This window comes from Alligator mississippiensis, chromosome 9 (assembly GCF_030867095.1).
Source record: "Alligator mississippiensis isolate rAllMis1 chromosome 9, rAllMis1, whole genome shotgun sequence".
NCBI classification, from domain to species: Eukaryota; Metazoa; Chordata; order Crocodylia; family Alligatoridae; genus Alligator; species Alligator mississippiensis.
The window spans coordinates 79,809,742-79,834,344 of NC_081832.1; the positions used below are offsets into that span (position 1 = coordinate 79,809,742).

At 54.3% G+C, this 24,603-nt stretch overlaps 2 long non-coding RNA genes across 2 annotated transcripts; both read left to right on the forward strand.

The window, feature by feature from the left end:
- The first annotated feature begins 517 nt into the window (after positions 1–517).
- On the forward strand, positions 518–11,132 carry LOC106739234 (uncharacterized). Its single transcript, XR_001372468.3, has 2 exons — positions 518–8,055; positions 8,844–11,132. It is a non-coding gene; the product is annotated as an uncharacterized LOC106739234 (long non-coding RNA).
- Positions 11,133–15,551: 4,419 nt separating this feature from the next.
- Positions 15,552–22,389, forward strand: LOC106738180 (uncharacterized). Its single transcript, XR_009454845.1, has 2 exons — positions 15,552–17,812; positions 18,261–22,389. It is a non-coding gene; the product is annotated as an uncharacterized LOC106738180 (long non-coding RNA).
- The last annotated feature ends 2,214 nt before the right edge of the window (positions 22,390–24,603 follow it).

Consider the following 24,603-nt stretch of genomic DNA (forward strand, 5'->3'; position numbering starts at 1 on the left):
TGGCGCTTCCTGAGCCCATACAAGGAGCTTCCTTCCCCGCCGCCCGCGGGGGTTGCCACAGCTCCGGGGCCCGCGGGGGGGAGGCCCCGGCCCCGGCCCCGGCCCCGCGAGCTCTGCGCTCCCCGGCGGCGCTGGGCCCCCGCCCCGCTCCGCTCCGCGCCGCGCCGGGCCGGGCCGGGCCGGGCCAGCTGCTGCCGCGCGTCCTGCGCAGGCTTCGCAACGCGGCGGCCGAGCCGCTGCCCCGGGCGGCCGGCCCGAGTGCCCGAGGCGCTGCTCAAGCCGCTGCCCGCGCCGCGAGCGTGGCGGGCCCGGAGCCCTCCGTCTCCGCTGGGCCGGGTTCCGGCTCCTAGCTCCCCGGCGCTGCGGCGTGGACTCGGCGGCCTGGTTTCTGCTTCCCCGGAGGTGCCGTGAGAAGTCCTTGTCCGCCCGCGCCGCCCGCGGCTGCTCCCAGGCTGCGTCCCGCTCCGTGCGAGTGCCGCAAGGCCGAGGGCAGGAGGGAGGAGGAGCAGGCGGCCGGTGCTGCGGGGCAGGGCCGCCCTCCCCCCCGCCCCCCGCGCCGCGCTTGCTCCGGCGGTGACATCACGCACGGTGCGAGGCCGGGCTGGAGGGGAGACGGGCTGTCCTTACCGCAGGGCACAAGTCTGCGATCAGGTGACAAGGCGGGAAAGAGCCGAAAGGCAACAGCTGTTCCCGGGTCTGAGCAAGAGATCTTGCTTTGCTTTGCCTTTTCATTCCTAGGACTTTGTGGGAATGGACCCGGCATCAGCACGCATCGAGGAACTGTGGAATCTTTTCTAGGAGCCACAGACTGGATCAAGACTAGTGATGAAGATGGGCATCCCACTGTGGTTCATGGGAATGGGAGTGGACTCCAGGGTGGGTCCCTGGGATTCACCCTGAGATCCAAGAGCAATCGATTGCAAGTGCCAGGCCGGTTGTGCTTGGCAAAACTACAACTCCAAGCAAAAGAAACTGAATCTCCAACAAACCAAGGCAGAGGTCAAAGGAGGACCCCCAAACAAATGGTGAGAAGAGGAGTTGAAGGAGATTCAACATCTCAATGAGGCCCACAACACGTGCCGCTTCTTTGCTGCCACTGAAGCCATCTACGGTCTGAGCACCACCTCTCTGGAGACCTAAGGATGGGAGAGACCTGACCAAGGGAAGGGGAGCTGTCAGCGCAGGTTGGAAGGAGCATGTTGAAGACATTCTCAATCGAGACTGCTGTTGACAAGAGTGCTCTCCACTCCATCCCCCAAAACCCAGACAGAGATGATCTCAGACCCCCCCTCCAACCACTGACGAGGTGAGGAAAGCCATCAAGCAGCTGAAGAACAAGTCATCTGGAGCAGATGGAATCCAGCTCCATGCCCTCATCTTAAGGATCTGGAGTGATGAGGAAATCTCAGGTGACCTCAGGGATGCCTTGATCATGGCAATCTCGAGAAAGGAGATAAGGCTGACTCTGGGAGCTATAGAGGGATCACCTGGAATCTCAGGGTGGGTTTAGGGCATCAAAAGGCACAACTGACATGATCTCCGAGTTTGCCAGCTGCAGGAGAAATGCTGGGACCAACGTAAGCCTCTCTACATGGCCTTGTTTGACCTCATGAAAGCTTTAGACTCTGCCAGCCAAGAAGTGCTGTGAAGGCTCCTTCTAAGGAACAGATGCCTACTGAAATTGTCACCATTCTCTGCCTCTGCCTGCTCTGTGACGGTACACAAGCGGTGATTCTCAGCAATGGATCTATCACAGATCCCTTTGAGGTTAAGATGGAAGTTAAGCAAGGCTGCTAATCACTCCAACACTCTTCTCAATATTTCCTGCCTCAAGGTTACATCTGACCACCAACAAGCTTCAGGGATGTCCACAAGGCCAACTTAAAAAAAAATACAATGTTGATGTCAACCAGGACCACTCCACATGGAGGAAGACTCTGCTACAGGCATCTCTGTATTTTGAAACCTCAGGATGACAACAGGAGATGTGAAAACCAGCGGCGGCAGAAGCAGCGTGTCATGGACCAAATCAAGAATCCGGCACCACCCACCCCACCTGGAAACATATGTCCAAGCTGCAGTAGAGTCTATTGATCCTGGACAGGCCTCAGCAGGGATCCTGGCTTTCTATTTCACACAGAAAATTGTGGATTTTCTTTGAAGTGGGAAACCGCGCGTTTCCCCTTGCAGGCTGGCAGAGTTTTGGGTGGTGCTAGTGTGAGTGTGGCTGGGGCGCAGGGGGCTGGAGTGCTCTGTGGCTCCGCAGCAGCCGGGGAGAGCGGCAGCAGTTGCAGGTTTCGGCACGGACTCTGGCTGCAGACTGGTGCTCGGTCTGAGCTCTGGCTAGGAGAGGCTGTGGCTGTGGCCGTGGCTGTGGTGCAGCAGGTCCCCGGGCTGCCCAACAGGAGCAAAGCCTTCCTCTTCCCAAGTACCATGTGTGCTTCCCCCACCCCCAGCCCAGGGATCTGGGCTAAACTTTGGCAGGTTACCCTCTGCTCTGGGCCTGTGTGCACACGTTCAACCAGCAAGTGTTCTCTCTGCTTCCAAGGTGGCTGAGTAATGCCGACCCTGCCTTTGCTAAGGCACAGCTCCTGCAGTTTTCCTCCATCCCTGGCACAGGCAGGGCTGGGGGGTGGGCAGACAAGTGAGGCATAGCTTCCAAGAAGTGTACTGGCAGGGGGCTGCAGTTCTGGAGTGAGGGGCATCCCCCAGGGCTGAGGGTGTGGGGGTGGGGGGCTGTGGGTTTGGGGTGAGGGGCACTGGTGGGGAGGAGAAGCTTCAGATTTGGAGTGAGGGGCACTGACAGGGCCAGGGGGGCTGGGGCAGAGGGCTGTGGGACAGGAGTGAGGGGTACTGGTGGGGATAAGGAGGAGCCGTGACTTGGAAGTGAGGGTCAATGGCAGGGGCAGCATATCAGGGCTGCTCAGCACTACAACGCGGCTGGGGGGGGGGGCAGCCACAACTGGACCCACATCCTGGTGAGTGAAGAGAGCAGGGCTAAAAACCCCCAAAGCAAACTCCAAATATTTAGAAGATATTTAGAATTTATTTTATAATAATGATGGAGGCACTGGTAGGCTTCCTAATTCGTTTAAAGTTGCAAATATGTCAATAATACGTTGTGTTCAACTGATACCACCTATGTGTATAGTGGTGTTTCATGTTACTCACAGAAAACCACAGATTTTGGTGGGGTTTTTTTAATCGGAGAATGTAGGGCTTTTTAATGGAGAAAACCAGGATCCCCGGTTGTGACGGGTTCCTCAAAAACAAAATCAGATTGTTCATATGTAAACACAACGATACTATAATCCAAAATTGAAAATATTTTCTGAGGAAAACCACCTTTTCAGGAAACATTAATTCTAAAGGAAAAAAACAGAAAAAAATCTGTTCCCAGCCGGAAAATTGTATGGGGATTTGGTAACTTGGTGTGGAACTATGGTGATTTTCAGGAAAGTTGTGATTTATTTGTGGTGATTTGGGAACTTTCTTGTAGAAATGATATTTCTGTGGAAAACCAATGATTCTGCATTATGGTCTGCAAACTTTTTGTGCAAATGTGTGTGGAAATATGGTGATACTTCTGTGGAAAATTGTGTGGTGGGTTGGTAACTGTGCTAGTATGGCGATTTCCTCGTGTAGAAAATTGTGTGCTGATTCTGTGGTGATTTGGGAACATTTTTGGGGTCATGCGTGGAAATACGGTGCTATTTGTGTGGTGATTTGGTAATACGGTGTAGAAATATGGGATTTTTTTTTTGTCCGTGAAGAAAAATGGCAATTTTCTGTGGTGATTTGGGAACTCTGTGTAGAAATGTGTGTGGGAATACGGTGATGCTTGTGGAAAATGGTGTGCTAATTTGGGAACTAGGTGGAGAACAGGGGTGATTGTGTGGTGATTTAGGGACTTTGTATAAAAGTGTGGAAATACTGTGATACCTGTGTGGAAAAATGGTGATGTGTCAACTTTGTAAATACGGCGACTGTATGTGGTGATTTGGGAATGTTTTGTGGAAATGTGTGTGGACATAAGGTGGGTGGGGTGTGACAGAGAGTGAAATGGGGGTGGATGACTGTGCTGGGGGCTAAGCCAACACCACTGGTTCCAGGTGTTCTTTTAGACACAGTCCCAGCGCAAGGGCCCTTTATGGTTAGGAATTTCGAGTTCATTTGATTCCCGAAGCTGCGCTCATCTCTAGCGTCCTTATGTGAGGCACCGATCTGTTCTGCTCAGGATTGTTCATGGCAGGCGTTGGGTTGGGTGAAGAGGCACAAGACAAATGAGAAGGAATTCTTCTGAATGATATGCTGGGTTCTAGGAGTAGTACCCTTGAGCAAGACTTGTCGGAGCAGCTGCAGACAGTGAAGCATACACAGGTACACTTGCAGCTGGTGTGGGCTCAGGTTCCTCAGCATCTGTTGTCCAGATAAGGCAGATTGCATACTTGATGCACAGGCCTTTGTGTCTTGGTGGTTTAAACATATGCAGGGTCAAACATCTTTGTAGCTTTGCCTGTTTCTCTAAGAGAGATCTCTCCTGGCTAAGTCAGCTGTGAAACCAAGTCCAGAGGCTGTGGTGGGCATGGGCGGTGGTCATCTTACTATCATCACTGTGGCAGCTAGCAGTGTGAGCATTTTACCTCGTGCGAAATTGTCTGATGTGGGTCTGCCCTTTTCATAAGTTAGTCCTTGCGAACCTGTCCTTGGAACCAGCATATTGGTGAGGAGGTGCAGCGTGGCAATCAGCACCAAAAGGCTTGAAGGCCCTCAACGCTGGTCATGTCTGCAGTGGATTACTGTGCGAGCTGCTCAGAAACAGGCATTTGGGGCCTGCAACAGTCTCTTGGAAACATCTGAGGCAACCCTGGCAGCAGGTGAGTGCGTGTTCCTGCCTTTGACATGCTCAGGGAAGAGAACGCAGCAGCGGTTGCCTTGGCTTCTGACTGGATGCATATTGTTCGCTTGGGCATGTCCAAAGCTACCACCTCCAGTGACTGCAGCTCTCACCTCCAAACTACTTGAGCGCCTTGCAAAAGCAATGGCCTGCCCCTGGGCTAGTCTGATACCAGTGGCCCACACTCACAAACTTGCTGTTGTACCTCCCTGTGCCTGGATTAGGTGTTGAGCACTTGGACCTCTGCAAGCTTCAGCATGTAGCCTGTTGTCCTCATGTAGCCAACACCATAGTCCCTGTGGTCATAAGGCCCCTGTCAGCCCCAAAAGCCTCCACTGAAACCCCTCATCCGGTCCCAGTCTGCAGCAAGGCTGCACCAGTATTTCCCAGCAGCAATTGGAGAGTTGAAATGGGGATAGGGAAGAGCCTTCCTTGCCCCTGTGCTCTTTACTTCTCCCATCTTTAAGCTGTTTGTCTGTCTCAGTGCCTCTTTTCTCTCTGACTCTGCTTAGCCCCTCTGTCCACTGTATATGCTGGGAGGTGGTGCAAGGGGGTGCACATGGGCCTCCACTTGCTTCCAGGCTTAACCTCTTTACAGAGAACCTTGCAAAGTACCTCCAGGTCTGCATCAGTGCAAGTTATATGGGGCAAGGTGCATAGGTGAGGAAATGGCTCTGTGTTGTCCTCTGTCAACTCCCAGGGAAACACTTTGGTAGGGATCAAGTAGATTACAGGGTAGTAAAACCACTGTAGCTACACTACAGTAAACTACCACAAGAAACATACACACCACACTGATAGCCTCGAGTACGAGTTTAAAAATACCGTTGGTGATTCTTGCAATTAAAATAAGATAATAGGCCTACACAATACAACTCAAATTAGACCCGTCTGTGTCCATGTGTGCACCTGTGTATCTCTGTGTCTGTCCCTCACTCCTGACCCACAGTACCCCACATCCTGCAGGGACCCCCCCCCGGGCTCCAAACCCCACACACATACACCTACAGCCCTCCACACCTTCACAAATAACACCCCCACACATAGTTAAAAAAATAGCCTCTCATGCTTTACATACCAAATCTCTTGATTTTTTTTTTTAACAGTTTGGCTCATGATTTTTGACAGGGTGGGGTTGACAATACTGCATTGATTTTATAGCCCCCCCACCCACCATCTGGTCCACATCTGAGACCTACAGGTAAACAACCTGCTGTTCCCTGGAGCCCTCCTAAATTTGCATTCCTACAGAACAGGTTTCTGAAGTCTGGTTTGTTTGTTTTTTGTACCTGACTCCTGAGGAATGTCTAACCATCTTTCATATCTCTGACCATGTTTAATTTCTTTTTTTTTTTGCCTGAGAGAGGGTGTGGGTGTCCAAAAGCTTGCAAATAATAACTTTTTTGCACCTATTTAGTTGGTCTAATAAAAGATATTGCATCTACCCAAAGCCTCCAGCTCCAGGTCAACATTCCCCTCCCTGCACCCCTACCTGTTTCTCACCCATGGTCTTGACTTGCCTGACTCCCCACGTACCTCTGCACCATTTACCTGCTACATTCATCCCCTTTCTCTTAAGAGAAGAAGGCTGCTGCCTGAAGTACACGCCTGCCTTCTTCCCGCCTTTCCACAAAGCAGTTACTTGCTTTTGGTCTCATCTAGTTATAAAGGTAGGAGGAACAGATTCTTATTGCACCCTCCCAGGCAACTGCTTGTGGTGCAAATGCAGCCCAAGTCCCTTCCACACAGTGGCCCTCCTTGCTGTCACCCCGCGGGGCTCGTGTGGGCCCCGGCTATGACCTCCGCCTCCCCCGGACCTGGCAGCTTCCCATTTCCGACAACGTGCGCTCCAATCGACATATCAGCCTTCGATTGCTTTTGTCTGTGGCCACTGCTTATGCGCCCTTACCACTGTTATCAGTAAGTTCGATATTCAGTTGGTCAACCTCTCACCGCGCTGCGCATGCGTACGTGCCTTGCCCTTTGGGGGGCGAATGGGATGCGCCATCTCTTCCTAAATTCACATGCGTGTTCATGGCCCTTATCGATGTTCTCGTCGCGCGATTGGGTGCCTGCCCAGCGCATGCGCACTGGGTCTCCCCAGTGATGGTTTAACGCCGCGTCCCGTGTGGGCTAGAGACGTGGGGAGCGTCCATCCCTTCCCTTCTCCAGGATTGGCCCCAGAGGAGACTATAGTGCTCATTCGCAGTGCGCATGCTCGTTGAGACTGGCGCCTCCATAGTTTCGACGTCGGTCATGTCGTCACTGCATGTGTAACTATGGAAACCCGTCCATGACTCCTGCCCTGGCAGCGTCCCTGATTCCCAGGACTCATACACCAATCCACAATATTGGTGTTTGATGCATTTTGTCTGCGAGCATTGCGCACGCGCGCTTACAAGTACCACGGATAATTTCGGTATTCCCCTGATCAGCGTCTCACCACTCTACGTTTCCCTTGAACTTGCTTGTTAAAGGGAAACGCTATGCAACGCCTCTTCCCAAGCGCGCATGCGTATTAATGGGTACTCATCGATATTATCCTCGCGAGATTGTGCGACTGCGAACCTGCCCTGTGTAGCGCATGCGCAGTGGGCGCTCTCTCTCCGCTTTACCGCCGCGGCCGCTTTCCCGCGCAGCGGTGCGGCGTCCCAGGTGGCAGCGTCTGTGAGCCCGGATTGAGAGGGGAGCGGTCTTTCCTGTCCTTTCCACCAAGTACTGGCGGGGGGGGGAGACGGGACTGTAGCGCTTATTCCCAGTGCGCACGCGCATTGATACTCGGGTTTCGATAGTTTCGGCGCTCGTCCTGTCGTGATTAACGCGTTTCCATGGTTTCAGAGGCAATGATTTCGGCAGCTGGCAGCGGCCGGTTCCCAGGACGCATGCGCATTCCTTTTTACCAGTCCACACTATCAGCGGCCGATGTGTTGAACTGCCTCTTCGGTGCACGCGCTCTTAAACTATGGATGAATTTAGCCTTGAACTGATGAACCCTCCTCCGGCGCATGCGTACATGCCATTGAAGGGCAAAGGTTTTTGTTTTTTTAACCTTTTATTGGAAAACAAACCAAGCCAGACAGTCTGAAACGACCCTACCGGAGGCCTCGCGGAGGAAGATACAACATAACATTTTCAAGGATTACATCATAGAAAAGCAGGTGCGCACGCGTGCGTCTGGCTGCTCTGTACTGCCCATGCGCACTGGGTCTCCCGCCGGGGCGCCGTGCGGCCGGTCGCAGCGCGGTGGTTGAGCGGCGGGCGCCGCCCCGCGGCTCGTGGTGCGGTCTGGGGGTGTCGAGGGGAGGAATTCCGCCCCCCGCCCGGGGCGCTGGGGCCCGCGGGAGCCTCCCCTGCGGGCGCGCGGCGGCCGGTGTGTGCCGAGCCCGCCGTTTGTGCGCGGGGTCGGGAACCGTTCTTCTGGCTTTTTGTGTGGTGACCTGGAGGCGCTTCTGTGGAAATGTGGAATGGGGACAGTTCTGTCGGGATTTGGGAGCTTTCTTTCAGGAAGTGTGTGGGGTTTTTACTATGGAAAACTGGCAGTTGTGTGTGGTGATGTCAGAGCTTATTTTGGAGGTGCGGTCGTTTTGTGTAGAAAGCTGGTGTTTTCGGAACCAGTTGTGGAAACGTGATGAGTCCTGGTGTGGTCATTTTAGGATGATATGGGAGCTTTTTTGTGTGCTTGTTTTGTGGGATCTGTGGGAAACGGTGTGGTCACTGGGTAAGCATATGGGAATATTATGTTGTGCGAGGGAAACTGCGGGTTTGAAAAGCCTTTCTGTAGGGGGTGTGTAGAAAACCGGTAATACTTGAGTGGTGATTTGGGAGCTCTTAATGGAAACGTGTAGGGTCAGCCCAGTGGGGGTCGTTTCATCCACTCTGTTCTGGTTAACGGCGCATGTGTTTTCTCTCAGAAAACTGTCTAACGTGGGTCTTCCCTTTCTCCCAGGCTCCTCCTCCTCACCTGTCCTTGGAACCAGCGTGTCAGTGAGGACTCGGGGCAGAAGGGCCCCCAGGAGCTGTCGTGCCTGCAAGGGTCACTGCGGGCACTCGGACGGGTGTGCGGGGCGTGAAGTGGTCCCTTAGACATACCCAAGGTGCGACGGGCAACAGGCGAGTACGTGTTTCTGCCTTTAACACGGCCAGCAGACAGAACACACCAGCAGTTGCCTCGGCTTCTGCCTGGATGCCTGTCATTCGTGTGCCCGGCTCCAACTGTGACACCTCCAGTGACTGCAGCTCTTGCCTCTGACTGCTGGTAGAACTCTCCAAAAGTAATGACCTGCCCCAAAAGTATGGACTGACCCCGGCCCGAGTGGACCTACCAGACCCTACGTGCACAACCCTCACCTTGGCCTGCCCTGCACTTGCTCCAGACCACACACCCATGCTGAGCAGCAGCCACAACTGAGCAGAAGCTGCTGGTTGGTGCAGGGGAGAAGTGGCCCCACCCGCTCACTGTGGCTGGGCCCTTGTTGCTGCAGCTCTTTGGCTGCCATGCCCAGGCTGCCTTGCGGCTCTTCTCCGTTGCCATCACTGCTCCATCTGGGCTGGCCAGTGGGTCACTGGTGGCAGTTCAGATGAGACGCAGGGCAGCCTGGGTGTGGGTTTCAAGGTGCTGCAGTAAGAAAGCTCTTGTACCTGTGATTGCAGGGGGCAGAGGGAGCTGCTTTTCCCTCATGTCAAGCTGTGACTTCTGCTTGGCCATTGTCACTGCTCAGCTGCCGGCAAGCTGTGCAAGTGGGTTCTAGCTGCTCTGGAGCTGGTCTGCTCTGCCGGGCTGACTCCAGAGTGTATGTGGGGTGGGTTAGGGGCAGGGCTGTGTGTGTGGGTCTTCACCAGAACCATGGGGCTGTGGCCGGGGCAGTGGCAACCGGAAGGAGCTGTCACTGCCTGGGCTACCTAGAAAGGTAGTCCAGCTACAGGCCTCCTGCATGGCTAGGGGGTGACAGGATGTGCCACAGGCTGGATGACACCTGGGCCAGGTGGGACCTGCCACGTGCTGGATCCAGCCTGTGAGCCATATTTTGCCCAACCCTGGTGTAAGTGATTGCACATGTTATACCCAGGATATCTCTGGAGAAGTACAAGAAAACCAAAGCAAGTTTCTCTGAAAAATCAACACTGGTTTATTGGGATGCTAGTAATTAGGCATCTTTGCCAAGAACAGCTATATACAGCAAAGAATACAGATGTACTTGGTACTGGGTGGCAAGGTGCCAGCGCCCCTTGCAATCCATCCTCTGGGTGCGAGGCTGGTTCCAGACTTCCACACCTCTGCCTGTGTGGGGGGGTTTTGTTCCAGAATGTCTTGGCTAATTGAGTAGAGAGCAGGGAAACTGAGTCATGGGCTGTGACCATTGTTCTTTCCTGAGGTCACCTCATTAGCCTTGCATGTGATCACTGGCCCCTACGTTTCAGCTCCCTTGAAACTTGTCTCATATTCTACTCGTGGTGTTTTAGACTGAACTGTTTCTGGGATCAGAGTAGCTGGAAGGAGGAGTAGTGTTGTGTCATGTAGCATAGCAAAAAAGATGAGGGGTGTTAGGGACTCCCTAAGAATTCTCGCTGTGGACTCGGACAGACCCTTGGTACTTTAGCGGCCACAGAATATGGTTCTGCATTGAGGGGCCTTGTTTGACGCCTAAGTATAATCGTTACAGAGACAAATTCCCAGATATTGTGTCTGTGTGTGTGAATCGGAGGATTATGTACATTACTTTTAACCTTTTAGCTATTAGCAGTAAGTTTTAGCCAGGATTTCCTTGGCTGATGTCAGCATATCCAGTGCAGCTCAGAGCTGGAATCACTTGGAGTTTAGAAGATGACCTTCCTTTATACAGTTTCAGCTGTGTGTGAATGGAACCCTTTACATGGGTTTTTTAATCGGTGATGCATCTTATCAAGAAGCAGGTACTGTTCAGTCTTTTGGGAGGGACAAGACTACAGCCCTTTTATGATCGGGTCTCCCTTATGAGCTTAGAAACAGAATTCTGGGAAAGTTGCAATTACGTCACTGGTTATCAGGGATCCTGGTTTTCTCTGATAAAAAAAACAACCCAAGTTCTCTGATGGAAAACCTCAACATCTATGCTTTTCTGTGATTAAAATGAAATGCCACTATGTATACAGGTATCGGTTGAACACTATGTTTTATTGATACCTTTAGCACTTTAAAGCCATTTGGAATTGTACAAGTGCCTCAATCAGTAGAATAAAAAAATTCTAAATACCTATACATTTTGGTGGTGATTTGGGGTTTTTTAGCCTGGAATATCAGAGCTTCCTCTGTCCCCTTTGCTCACCAGGACATGGGTCCAGGAGCAGGTGTCCCCTGCATGAATTTGTGGCGCTGAACAGTCCTGATATGCTAGTGCCCTGGCCATGCCATTGCCCCCCCCCTTCCCTGCTGGTGCCCCTCACTCCCCAGCCACAGCCCCCTCGGCACTGCAGGTGCACCTTATTCCCAAGCCACAGCCACCTCAGCCCAGCTGGTGTCACTCACTTGCCATTCACAGCATCCCAGCCCTGCTGATGCCACTCACTTTCCAGCTATAGCTCTTTGTTTTGACAGTGCCCTTCACTCACTACCCATTGCCCCCTGGGGCCTGCTGCTGCCCCCACTCCTCACCCAAAGCCTCCTGGCCCTGCCAGTGGCCTTCATAGATACATAGTTTGTAAGGTTGGAAGGGACCTTGGAAGATCATTGTGTTCAGCCTGTTGACCTGAAACTCATCCAAGCCCTACTTTTCTGTGGGCGAGGAGAACTCTGTGATTAACCACCGGCACTCGCCTGACAAACAGTCAGAAGCTTTATTGACTACAAAACATCTACTAAACACAAACCAATTCATCAACTGGGGTTGTCAGAATACAAGTAGTCAACTTTACTGGGATTGCCAGAATATAAGCAGACAGTTACCAAAGACTGCACGCATTAACATGACTCTTCACTGCTTCATAGTCTGTCTAGAGCTGTTATGCAGGAGTTACTTCCCTCAGCCAGCCATTCTGGGAAAGCTTCCTGGGTTGCGCTGTTCCAAGTCCGAAGGCTTGGTCCTCCTTTAGAGACCCATGCAGATGCCTCCCTCAGAAATCCATGCAATGAACAGTGAACAGAGAACAGCGAACACTGACTTTACTTGCTTAGGCTATTTAACCCTTTAGTGACATCACCATTATCAATGCTATCCAAGCTTGTTATATAATATTTTGGCTCATAGATCTTAAAAATACAATACCACATCCTTGCCTCTTGAGAATATTTTCCTGTTATTTTCCCATCTCCAAATTAATTACTCCCCAAAATTACCATGTTATCATTTTATTTTATGGTTCTGTTGTTCCATTGTTTTAAATGCTCATGTACCCTGGCATTTTACTGGGGTTAACTTTAGGCCACAATTACTGCCAATTTTGAGTCCTCTCGAAAAGACTTCTGGGAATTTGGTCAACTTGACATGACCAGATTTGATTTTTTCTTGCAACACAGCCCCCTGCATCAAGCAGGAAAGACAGCTGGGGTTAAGTGACCCCAGCAAGGTGACTGTCCAGTCTCCTCTTGAAGAATTCCAGAGCAGGTGATTGCACCACCTCTGGAATGAGCTTTTTCCACAGTCTGGAAACCTTGACTGTGAAGAAGTTTTTCCTAATGTTGAGTCTGAAACGGTCTTCCAGCAGTTTGTGGCCATTACTCCTGGATTTCCCCAGGGGTGCCCTGGTGAACAGTTGTTTGCTGAGCCCCTGATGTATTCCCCTAATGTAGCAGTAAGCTGGTATCAAGTCCCCTCTCAGCCTTTTCTTTTTCAAGCTGGAGAATCCCAGGTCCCTCAACCTTTCCTCATATGGCTTGCTGTGCAAGTCTCTGATCATATGGGTGGCTCTTCTCTGGACTCGCTCAAGCTTGTCCACGTCCTTGTTAAAGTGTGGCTCCCAGAACAGGCCACAGTATTCCAGCTGTGGTCTCACCAGTGCTGAGTAAAGCAGAATAATCACTTCCTTGGTTTTGCTGGAGATGCATTGATTGATGCATGTCAGCGTATTATTTGCCCTGCTGGCTACAGTGTCTCACTGCCAGCTCATGTTCATACTGTGATCTACTATAACTCCAAGGTCCCTTTCATTCGTGGTGCTGGTCAGTTTGGCGCTGCCAAACCTACAGTTGTTCATCCCCGGTGGAGCACTTTACATTTCTCAATGTTGAACTTAATCTGGTTCTGATCCTGCCCAATTTGCTAGTCTGTCTAGATCCGATTGCCACCCACAACCCCTTGGGCCCTGCCAGTACCCCTTACTCTCTACCCACAGCCAGCTGCCCACTGCACCCCCCCACCAGCCCTGCAGGAGGGGTGGGGGGTCCTAGCTGCTAGAACTACTGAACCAGGGACCTGGGTGTGCAGTCCTCTGCCCCTACGGTAGCACACGAGCCCAGCTGCTTAATGTGGAAGGTGCTGGCTGCTGTGGCCCAAGCAGAGTGTGAAGCACAGCTCACCCTCTGTCATGGGTGGCATGGCCAGAGTGGATCCTGTTGGGAGTGGGGGGTTGGTGCAGGCTGCCCACTGTGGACTTGGGCACCCTGCCCTGGGGTCCCTGTGGACTAGTGGGCAGGACCCAGCATGGCAGGGCAGAGTGGGGCCAGGTGGGAGAGTTTGGTGGGCCACTGCGAGCCCTGTGCTGCCATGGTGAGGCACCCCCTGCCCATCTAGCAGCAGCAAAAGGTACAACTCTGCACTGCCACCCCTGCTGCAAGCCCTGCACCACAGTGTCAAGGTGCTCTCTGCCTACCAGGCAGCAGCAATGGCACTGAGCTTCCCAGCCTTGGACTGCCCTGCTGTGCTGGGTCTCGCCCTCTGGGTTTCACAGGCCCCAGGGAGATGCCAGCAGGGTAAGAAGACCAAGGCTGCAGTGGGCAGCCCACCACCACCCTGTGGTGTGGTTAACAGTATGCGCGTTTTATATAGCATGAAACTGTCTGATGTGGGTCTGCCCTTTCTCACAGGCTAGTCCTTGTGTACCTGTCCTTGGAACCAGCTTATCGGTGAGGAGGTTCAGCGTGACAGTTGGCACCAAAAGGGCCCCTGACAGCTGTCACATCTGCAACAGGTCACTGTGAGGGCTACTGAGAAACAGAGTGGCAACACAGAACACACGCTGACTCTTTGTCTGTTCACTGCATTTGTAACTTTATCATCTCAAATTATCCAATCCTCAAGTTCCAAATCTCATCTTTTTAGATAAGGTACTCCACTCCTATTGTTTTTGGTTTCCTTTCCTTGTAGGGAAACTGCTGTACTTGGTAGCACAATGTACCAATCATAGCACTCCCTTTTCCCAGTGCCTTACTTAGGCACTCAGTACAATTTAATTGCTTAGTTCTGGGAAGACCCAAAGTTATGCTGAGAGCCTGAGCAGAACTCAGGTTGCTCGTTATACCAGCAGTTGCCTTAGCTTCTGACTGGATGCATGTTGTTTGGTTGTACACGTCCAAAGGTAACGCCTTCAGTGACTGCAGCTCTCGCCTCCCGAGTACTAGAGCACCTTCCAAAAGCAATGGCCTGCCCCTGGGTTAGGCTGATATCAGTGGCCCAGACCCACAGACTTGCTGTTGTACAACCCTCTGCCCAGATTTGGTGTTGAGCACTTGTACCTCTGCCAGCTTCAGCATGTATTAGCCTTTCCTTCTGTGGCCAACACCACAGGGTCTGTGACCCTAATGTTTCTGTTGGCCTCTGAGACAGCTTCCCCCTGAAGGCCTTCCATGAAATCCCTTGTCCCATCCCAGTCTGCAGCGGGGCTCCACCAGTATTTCCCAGCTGCAATTGGAGAGTTGCGAGGTGGGTGGGGAAGAGCCTTCCTTGCCCCCACACTCTTTACTTCTCTCAGCTTGAAGCTGTTTTTGTCCCAGTGCTCCTCTTCTGTCCTCCTCCCACTCAAGTAGCCACCCTGTCTCCTGTATGTGCTGGGAGGTGGTCTAAGGGGGTACACATGGGCCTCCAAGAAGGACCGTTTGATTCTGGGCTGATGCTGAAACCTTTCTAGAGAACACCTTGCAAAGCTCCACCTTTCCCTTTTTTAAAGAGAGCTGGAAATGTTGGGGACAGACAGCAGAGCGCTCCCATGACAGTGGGGACTGAGGGGAGGGCCGAGGGGCATGACGGGGACTGGAGCACTGCCATAATGGAGGTGATGGAGTGGGGGGGGCCTTGTGCCCCATCTCCTCCTTGGAGCCAGGGGCTTGCCCCCCCCCCAACAGCTGTCAGGGAGGGGAGCAGGCAGGGGATGGTGGGTTCCTGGTGGCTGCGTCCCCCCCGGGCCCGGGTGCCCTGTTCCCCTCCACGCCGTTATTCGCGACGGGCGATTGGCTAGTACCGTGTCATAGGTATCTGCTGCCCTCCTGTGGTTCGGCCGGAGCACTGCAGCCACGAGGAGCGGTGCTGAGGAGGGGAGACGAAGCCGCTGCGCGGTGCTGCCCTCCGGTGGTCCGGTCGGTCGGGGCACTGACCCAGTGCGTGAAGGGGGAGAAAAAGCCGGGTTCAGAGCCGCCCTCCTGTGGCCGCGGCGGGGAGACCCGGGCGGACACGCAAGCCGGCTCCGCGCTGCCGGCCTGGGGCTGGGGCGGGGCGTGGAGCCCGGAGATAGGGGCAGGGGACTACGCGACTCGTGCGCCGCTAACGGCATCGCAGCCAGGAGAAAGCCGGAGAAAATAAAACCGAGCTCAGTGCCGCGCTCCGGTGGTGACAACCGGGCGTTGCGGCGCGGAGGTACGGCAGGTAACTAGCCGGCTCCGAGCTGCGGTGCGCCCCGGGCCCTGTAGACCGGATTTCAGGCTGCGGAAATAAAGGCCGCTCCGCGCTGCCCTTCTGGGGCTGGAGCCCGGAACAAGCCCGGCTCCGTGCCGCCCGCCCTGCGCGGAGCAGCCAGGATTTAAAGCCAGAAAAAATAAACACCTGTCGTGTGCTGCTCCCCTGGCTTTGAAACCGGGCTTCGCAGCCAAGAGAGGAGGGCAGCGAGTGGGGAAAAAAGCGGCTCGGGCAGGCGGCTGAGAAAGGCAGAGAGAGAGGAAGAAAAAAGGCCGCGCTTGGGGCGTAACTCGAGCAGTGCCCGCGGCCGAGACGAGGCGGGCTCGCGCTGCTCGGCGCGGACACAGCGATCCCGGCCCGCGCCGCGCGGCAGGGCCGGCATCAGAGCCGCGTCTTCCCGTTGGCCGCTCTCAGGAGTGCGGCGATTGGCTGGCAGGGCTGTGTGGGCGGGGTCAGGCCTACGCCGGCCTTGTCTTTGTTCCCTCTGATTAGCCGCTGCCAGAGGAGGCGGGTTCAGGACTCGCCCGCCTTCTCCGCGGTCTGATTGGCTGCAATGGATTACTGAGAGGGGTGGCGATTGGTCCGACTCCTGTCCCCAACGGAGCCGTTCAGCCGGCCGGGCGCCGGCGTGCGCCGCGGGGAAGTGGGTGCGTCCCCCTTTGCCCCAAGCCGCGCGCCCCGCTTCCGGACCGGTGCTGCCTGGCGGGCTCCGTTCCGACCTGTGTCGTTGGCAGCAAGATTTGCACGGAGTTTCCCCTTTTTGAAGGAGAAAAGAAAAAGAAAAACCCGTTGTTCAGTAAGACGTGCAAGGGATCACTTCAATTCCAGTGGAGAGTTGGGGAACGTCGCTGTAAATTAAGTAAAATATTGAACCGAGGGGATTGAAGTGACAGTGTTAATCGTTGTGTGCTTACTTTGGGAAATCGTATGTATGCAAGAAGAGTGTGCGTGCGTGTGTGTGGGATAGGTGCCATAATTAGCAGTGAACCCACTACTGTCTACAGAAGGGGAAATCGAGATAGGTATGCACGTATTCCGATGTTTGCTTCCCGACCTACAATAATGTGTGCAGCTCATACATCTATAACAGGGGCATTGTGCACCCATGGCGAGTGTCAGAAATACACTTCTCGGCGCGGCCTCCCGTGCTCCGAGCTGGGCGCAGCAGCCGCCGGATCAAGGCACCGAGGGGAAATCCCTGCTGAGTGCTGCCCTCGTGGGGGTACCGCCGGGAACAAGCCAGCTCCGTGCTGCCGTGCTGTGGCTCACCCGCGGGCCTGCAGCCCGGCTGTAGGGCAGAGGAAATAAAGGCGGCTCCGCGCTGCCCTCCTGGGGCTGGAGCGGCGCTTGGAGCCCGGAACAAAGCCGGCGCCGTGCCGCCCTCCCTGCGCTCCAACCTGCGCGCTGCAGCTGGGTTTTCAAGCCAAAGAAAAGAAAATCTTCCCCTGCACTACTTCCCTGTGCTTCCCTGTGGGCTTTGCAGCCGCGAGAGGAGGACAGCGAGAGCACGAAAAGCGGCCCCGGCCGCGCACCTGTAGATCAGGCAGGCGAGAGATAAAGGCAGGGAGAGAAGAAAAAAGGCGTCGCTCGCTCGGGGCGTTCCCGGAGCAGTGCCCGCGGCCGGGGCCAGGCGGGTTCGCGCTGCTCGGGGCGGACACACGATTCCCGGGACATTGATCCCAGCCCGAGGAGCGCGGCAGGCCCGGGATCGGAGTCTTGCGTTTCTATTGGTCATATTAAGGCATGAGGCGATTGGGTGGAGTTGTCACTTGGGCGGGATCAGGGCCGCTCCGCCCTTCTTTGCTCTGATTGGCCTCTGCTGGATGAGGCGGGTCCGGGAGCACGCCCTCCTTGTTCGCATTCTGATTGGCTGCCGGGGAACGGTGGGTGAGCTGCCCTCTTCTGTGTGCTGATTGGTCCGACTCCGATCCTTAGCGGCCCTCTTTAGCTGTTCGTCTGTGTCCTCCTGGCTCAGCTGTGCCCAGAGCTCACGTCCCGCAGCTGTCCCGGACACCCGGGCGGTCCCGGAGCGCTGCGGCAGGCTGTTCTGGCGGCCACGGCGGGTCGTGCGGGAGATTGCGTTCCCCACGCTGCGGGGCCTGTCAGGCTCTCTTCTGAGGTTAGTATTGATGCCTGAAGCTGTGTCTGCCCCAGTGCCCCTTTTCTCCTACTCCCGCCTGCGTAGCCTCCCTGTCTCCTCGATAGGCTGAGAGGTGGTCTAAGGGGGTCCCCGCACGTGGGCCCCCAGGAAGGACTGTTTGCTTCTAGGCTGACACTTAAACCACCGTAGAGAGCATTTGGCAAAGCACCACTTCTCTCTTTTTTAAAGAGAAATGGATATGAAAAACCTCTTGTTGTTCAGGAAGCACCGCGAGACGTCAGTTCAATTCTATGGGAGAGTTTGGGATCTTTGGTGTAAAATAAGGTAATACTGAGAACAGGGGATTCACCTGACGGTGTTATGTGTTGCATACTTACTTCGAAAAACCTGAAACTGTACAGAGATGTATCTAATAAGGATGTGCTTGTATATGATCCTGTTACAGTCTCTCACTCTGTCTCTATAGATGGGGATGGTGATATAGATATGCATGTATTCTCCCGGAGCAGCCGGGATTTCAAGCCAGAAAAAATAAAGACGTGGTTCGGTCTGAGCGCTGCAGCCAGGAGGAGCGGTGCTGACGATAGGAGGACAACCCGCTGCTCAGAGCTGCCCTCCTGTGGCCGCGCCCGGCATTGCTGCGGGAAGATGCGGGCGGACACCCAACGGTCGGGAGTGCCGCTTCGAGCCCGGAGAGGCGGGCAGGGAACTAAGTGGCTCGGTGCCGCCCTCCCGTGCCAAAACCTTGGCATTGCAGCCAGGAGAAAGCCAGAGAAAATAAAACCCAGCTCAGTGCCGCGCTCCTGCGCTGATAACCGGGAATTGCAGCGTGGAGGTAGGTACTGCAGGTAACTAACCGGCTCCGAGGTGCCCGGGGCACTGCAGCTCGGATTTCAGGCAGCGGAAATAAAGGCCGCTCCGCGCTGCCCGCCTGGGGCTGGACCGGGGCTCGGAGCCCGGAGTTACGGGCCGGGAACAAATCCGGCTCCGTGCCGCCCTCCCTGCGCTTCACCCTGCGCGGAGCAGCCGGGATTTCAAGCCACAGAAAATGAAAACCTGCCCTGGCTTTGAACCTGGGCTTCGCAGCCGAGAGGGGAGGGCAGCGAGAGCAGAAACGCGGCTGCAGCCGCGCACCTGAAGCTCCGGAAGGCGGGAAATAAAGGCAGAGAGAGAAGAAGAAAAAAGGCCTCAGGGGGGATGTAACTGGAGCAGTGCCCGCGGCCGGGGCCAGGCGGGTTCGCGCTGCTCGGGGCGGACACACGATCCCGGGACAGGGATCCCGGCCCGGGAGTGCGGCTGGGCCGGCATCGGAGCCTCGCGTTTCCATTGGCCATGTTAAGACGTGAGGCGATTGGGTGGAGTGGCCGCGTGGGAGGGCCGCTCCGTCCTTCTTCGTTCTCATTGGCCTCTGCCGTAGAAGGGAGCGCGCCTTCTTTGTTCGCATTCTGATTGGCTGCCGAGCAGTGGTGGTGGTGTGCGGACTTCTGTGCGCCGATTGGTCCGACTCCGACCCGCAGCGGACCCGGCCAGCTGCCCCAGACCCCGGGCGGACCGCGACCGCTGCGACAGGCTACCCGGGAGCGCGGGGCTGCGGGGGCGGGTTGCATGCGGGGCACGGGCTGCGGCTCGGGGCAGTCCCCGAGGAAGCAGCAGCGCTGCGGACGGGTTTGTGAGGTGCCGCCGCCCGGCCGCTCTCTCCGCCGATCGCCCCGCGCCTGCGCCGGGTCGCCGCCCCCGCCCCCGTGCGGCGCCCGGCCCAGCCCGGCCTCGTGCCACGGGGGGCCGCGTCTGGGGTTGCGGGGCGGGGCGGGGCCGGCGAGCGGGGCGTGGGGCTGTGCGGGCACGGGCGTGGGCTCGTGGGAAACCCGCCACTTTGTGTGGTGATTTGGAGGCGTTTGTACGGAAACGTTTGTGGAAATGTGGGACAGCTGGACAATTCTGTGGGGATCGGGAACTTTCCTGTGGAAATGTGTGGAATTGTGTGTTCTTTCGGTTCGTTTGTTCTTGAAAACTGGTCATTCTGTGCAGTGATAAAGGACTTGTTTGGAAATGATTGTGACTGTGGAAAACGTGATTTGGGAACCGTTCCTGAAAATGTGTGTGGAAATATGGTAGAAAATGGTGTGGAAATGTTGGGGTCATTTGGGAACGTTTTTGTGCGGTGTGGTAAGCATGTTGAAATATGGTTATGTTGTGTGAGGGACATGGTGTGGGGATTTGGAAACCTTTTTTGAGGGCACGTGGTGGGTTTTGTGTGGAGCCGCCGGCCGGGCATTTCCTGTCATGGTGCGAGAAGTCTTAATGGGAATGTCAGGGTAGTCTGGATGTGGGCTTTGAGTGGCTGCAGCAAGAAGGTTCTGGCAGGTGACAAGTGTGTGGGGCCACTGTTCCCTTGTGCCGAGCAGGAGCTTCTGCTTGGCCATTGCCCCTATTGCTGCTGCTCACTGTGGGTGGGTGACTCCAGAGCAGGTGCAAGGTAGGCCAGGGTCGGGGCTGTGCACACAGGTTCCGGCTGGTCTGGAGATGGTCCTGTCTGCCAAGCCCAGAGTGGGAGCAGGGCAGATGGGGGCAGAGCTGTGTTGGAGCTAGAAAGGCTGTCCAGCTGCAGCCGTGCTGCGTGGCCAGGGGGCAGCGGGTTGCACCATGGGCTGGCCAGTACCTGTGTTGGGTTGGACTGTGTGTGGTGATAAATGGCCTTTTTTGGAAATATGGTGACTTTGTGGTAAGTTGAGTTTTTTTGGGAAGGGGGTACTTTTTTGGTGGGACGTTGGTAATTTTGTGTGGTAATGTGGATGTGTTTTTGTGGAAATGTTTGTGGAAATATGGTTGTGTCGGGAGAATTCTGGTGATTTGGGAATGATTTTTCTGGAAATGTGTGCAAATGTCATTTTTGTTGTGGGAAACGTGATTGTATGGACTGATGATATAGTACCTTTCCTTGGAAATACGGTGGTTCTGTGTGGAAGACTGGCTACACTTTGTGGAAACATGTATAGCGATATGGTGATTTTGTGTGTGGAAAATGGCGTGGTAACTTTAGGGTGAGTAGGGAGGTTTTTTTTGGATGGCTGGTGTGTCGTGGGACCTGTGTAAAATTGTGTGGCAATTGGGTTAGTGTATGGAAATATGGTTATGTTGTACGAGGGTAAATTGTCTGGGGATTTGGAAACCTTTTTTGTAGGAATCTGTGTAGATAAGTGGTGGTGATTGTGTGTTGATTTAGAAACTCTGGAAATGTGCTGGGTCAGCCCATGGTGGTCATCTGATCCACTGCGGTGCCGTTAATGGTGCGTGCCATTTCACCCATGTGAAACTGTCTAACGTGGGTCTGCCTTTTCTCTCAGACTGCTCCTCGTGCACCTGTCCTTGGAGCCAGTGTGTCAGCGAGGAGCTGCAGCATGACAGAGGCAGCACTTGGGGCGGAAGGGCCCCCAGGACCTGTCATATCTGCAGGGGTCACTCCGGGCACTCAGACGGGTGTGCAGGGCCTGCGGTGGTCCCTTGGAAACAGCCAGGGCAACACAGGTAACAGGTGAGTACATGTTTCTGCTCTGACACGCTCAGCGGATAGAACACACCAGCAGTTGCCTAGGCTTCTGCCTGGGCGCACACCATCCATGTGTCCTGCTCCTATTGTAACACCTCCAGTGACTGCAGCTCTTGCCTCTAACTGCATGTAGCACCCTTCAAAACCCTTCTCTTGGCTATGCTGTATCTATGGAGGCAACAGTGCATGGGGACTCTGTGGTGTCTGGCACTTCCGAGCAGGTGCAGAACTCCACTGAGCCACCCCAGGTGCCAGAAGTATCATTCTCAGGACAGAGGTCCAGTCAGGAGCTAGATGAAACAACACGATTGGACATCTCTGAAAGACCGTCTGTGGAAGATGTCGAGTCTGAAACTGGCTCCACTGGAGCCCTCGCGACCAGGAGCTTAAAGGACCACAAAGGTGAGGACAAGTGTTACTTGGAACATGAGCCAGTCAGCCTTACAGACCTGAGGCTAGGGTGATGGTCATATCTCTTGGCTGACTAACTGTCCACTTCTGCAGTGGGTGATGGTAACTTCATTCCTTATCTGTTTTGCTAATCCTACAAAGTGATGTGTGTTTAGGCAAGATGGTTGTGATTGCTTCCAGAAAAAATGTCAAAGCAGTCACACAGCCAACCTGTGTTAGCAGCACAAATTGCAGGAATGGGACTTGGACTGGCATGTTCTCCAAGTAGGTGCGCAAATAAAAGGAGCAAGCAAGGTGCACTGTCAAATACAAGACAAATGTGAAGTCAGTTTTAAGACCTATTTTACCAAGTGTCCAATATCATAACTGCTAAAAGCGATGGGTCAGTTGAGGGAGACCTTGCTACAGAGCTTTTCTGAATTGAGAGGTGGGAGTTGGTGAAACTACTAATTGTGTGATGCAAGATACTAATGTAGTTTGCATAAAGAAACAAAACATGTCTATGCAGGTGAGATACTTACTGATGGGGAGATGCAGTAGTCTATAAATGGCATGGGTTTTTTTGTTTTTGAGCTCTACAGTCAGAATGAAGTCAGCCTCATACTGCATGGAAATAAAAGTGCAGATTTAAAAAAAATATATTTATTGATTGATTTGGTAATTTTTTTGTCTCTCAAGCCAAATCAATAACAAATCCATAAGTCATTCAAGAACCATAAGTGACCCTTCTACCAGCAAACATCCTCCACCCCCACCTGGGGCTTCAGATGCTTCCAAATCATTTGGCAGGCATCCTACGTGCAGCACCAAGCTCAGAGGCTTGGGGTTCAGATGCCCCCAAGTTTTGCTTGCCCTCAGCCCTACGGTTGCAGGAGTAAGCTAGAGAGGAGTCTCCCATTTCAATAAAGTGGGCATAAAGTCAAGATCTTCCTATGAGAAATGAACATAGGAGGTTAACTACATGTTACCTCTGCGGGTACTACCCTGTACTAACTGCAGAAAAGCGGTTATCACAAGCGACTAGGAAAACTGCCTTAGTGGCCATGGTATTTCTGTTGTCAGGTAAGTATGGAAATGCAAGTGCAGATGCCTTGTGCTAGCTTCAAAACTGTAAGTGGTAGTGCTTCCAGTTTTAGAGCTAGGTGGGAGTGGGGTATTTATAGGGCCATTGGTCCTGTTTTATACTGGACTATTCTGTTTTAAACCCTTTGTCTCCTCTTAGTTTCTGAACGAGGAATGGATGGCAAAAAGTCCCGTTTTTCAGTTAGTCGGTGGAAATTTTACATGTTAATAACTTGCCCTCACAAATCTGTGGGCTGTGCCCAGGGGGTAGGGCAGTGCACAGCCAGGAGGAGCAGGGTCCTAGCCAGCCACGGTTGCCCCACCCCTTGCTGCTGGTTGGCAGTGGGGGCCTGCCCATCACCAAAGGGATGTCCTGTGTTCTGGGGATGATAACTACTGCACAATATACCCTAAGGGAGGGCCTTTTAACCTTTTTTTGGTTGGGGTACCCACAGCAGCCAGCCCAGAAGGGGGGAGGGAAAGAGGCGGGGGGGTGGGGGGTTCCTCAGTGGCAGATACAGGAGGAGGAGGAGGGGGGAGTCCATCACGGCGAAACAAGATGCTTCGGTGACAAAATCAGAAGTGCTGCTAGCGAAACTGGAAGTGCCCCCAGCTGCTCCGCTGCACTGCCACGTGCCCCTGGGGGCTTCCTAAGTACCGGTTGACAACCCCTGCCCTAAGTCGCCCTGAGGTCATAACTTGCTCAGGAGTATCATGCCGGGCAGAAGAGCAATGGGATGAATCTGAAGAAGAGATCTTAAGGCGAAAGGCAGGAGTCTTTTCCGTTCCCAGTGGGTTTAGATTTATGGTGCAGCGTGACATGGTGGTCTGTGCCAAAGAGGGGGGTTTGTGGCCTCAACCAAGGAAGCAGAGACAGTGTGATAAGCTAGGAAGGAAATAGGATATTAAATTATTGACCTCTACCCCAACACTCCTGCATCCCGTGCCATTCCTTGGCCACCTCCATTGCAGGACATTTCATTACCACAACTTGTCCTTTGCAGCCTCCAAGTTGTAAGGGTGTGCCTGTACCCCTGGCCCTTCACATTTCTCTTCTAACTCTCTCTCATTCCACCCCCCCCCCCCAAGAAGGACCTTTCACGGGTAGTTTTGGATCAAACATATATCGCAGTCTGCACACCAGCTCCAACAGAGGTTTGGTAACATGAGACATGTGAAGCCTTCCAGGAGCCACTGAGGACAATTTCCCTTGATGAAATACGAAGTTTGAGAATCGGTTGGACACGGGTATGACGTGCCAGGGGCTCAGAGAAGTGGAAACGAGTAACTGTCCAATCTGCAGCCAAGTTTTACACGAAACCAACGTGTGGGGGAGGACACTTGGACTGAGACCCACAGGCACAGGACGGGGCCAGCTCCGGAAACCCCAGTGCCCCCGAGCGCCACGAGAGACCCGCCCCCGGGCTGGTCTTCCGCCCGCCAAACCGTGGGCGGGGGGCGGGAGCAGCGGTCGAGCACGGGGCTGGGAACGGCCGGAGCGGGACACCCAGGGGTGCCGGGGCCCACCACGGCCACAATCTCCTGTTCAAGGCGCTTTTCCAGCCGCGGAGCGGGGACGTCCGTCCTCGCACGCCTACGCACACACGCATGCTGGGTGTCCCGCAGTAATGGTTTAACGCAGCAGTCGACTTCCCACACAGCGAGCGGCGCCGAGCTCGGCCTGCCGCCCCTTCCCGTTGTCCCTCGTATTAGTCCCAGAGGGAACTGTAGCTCTCATTTCTACTACGCATGCGTATCGGGACTCGGGCCTTAGTTTCGGCGCTGGTTG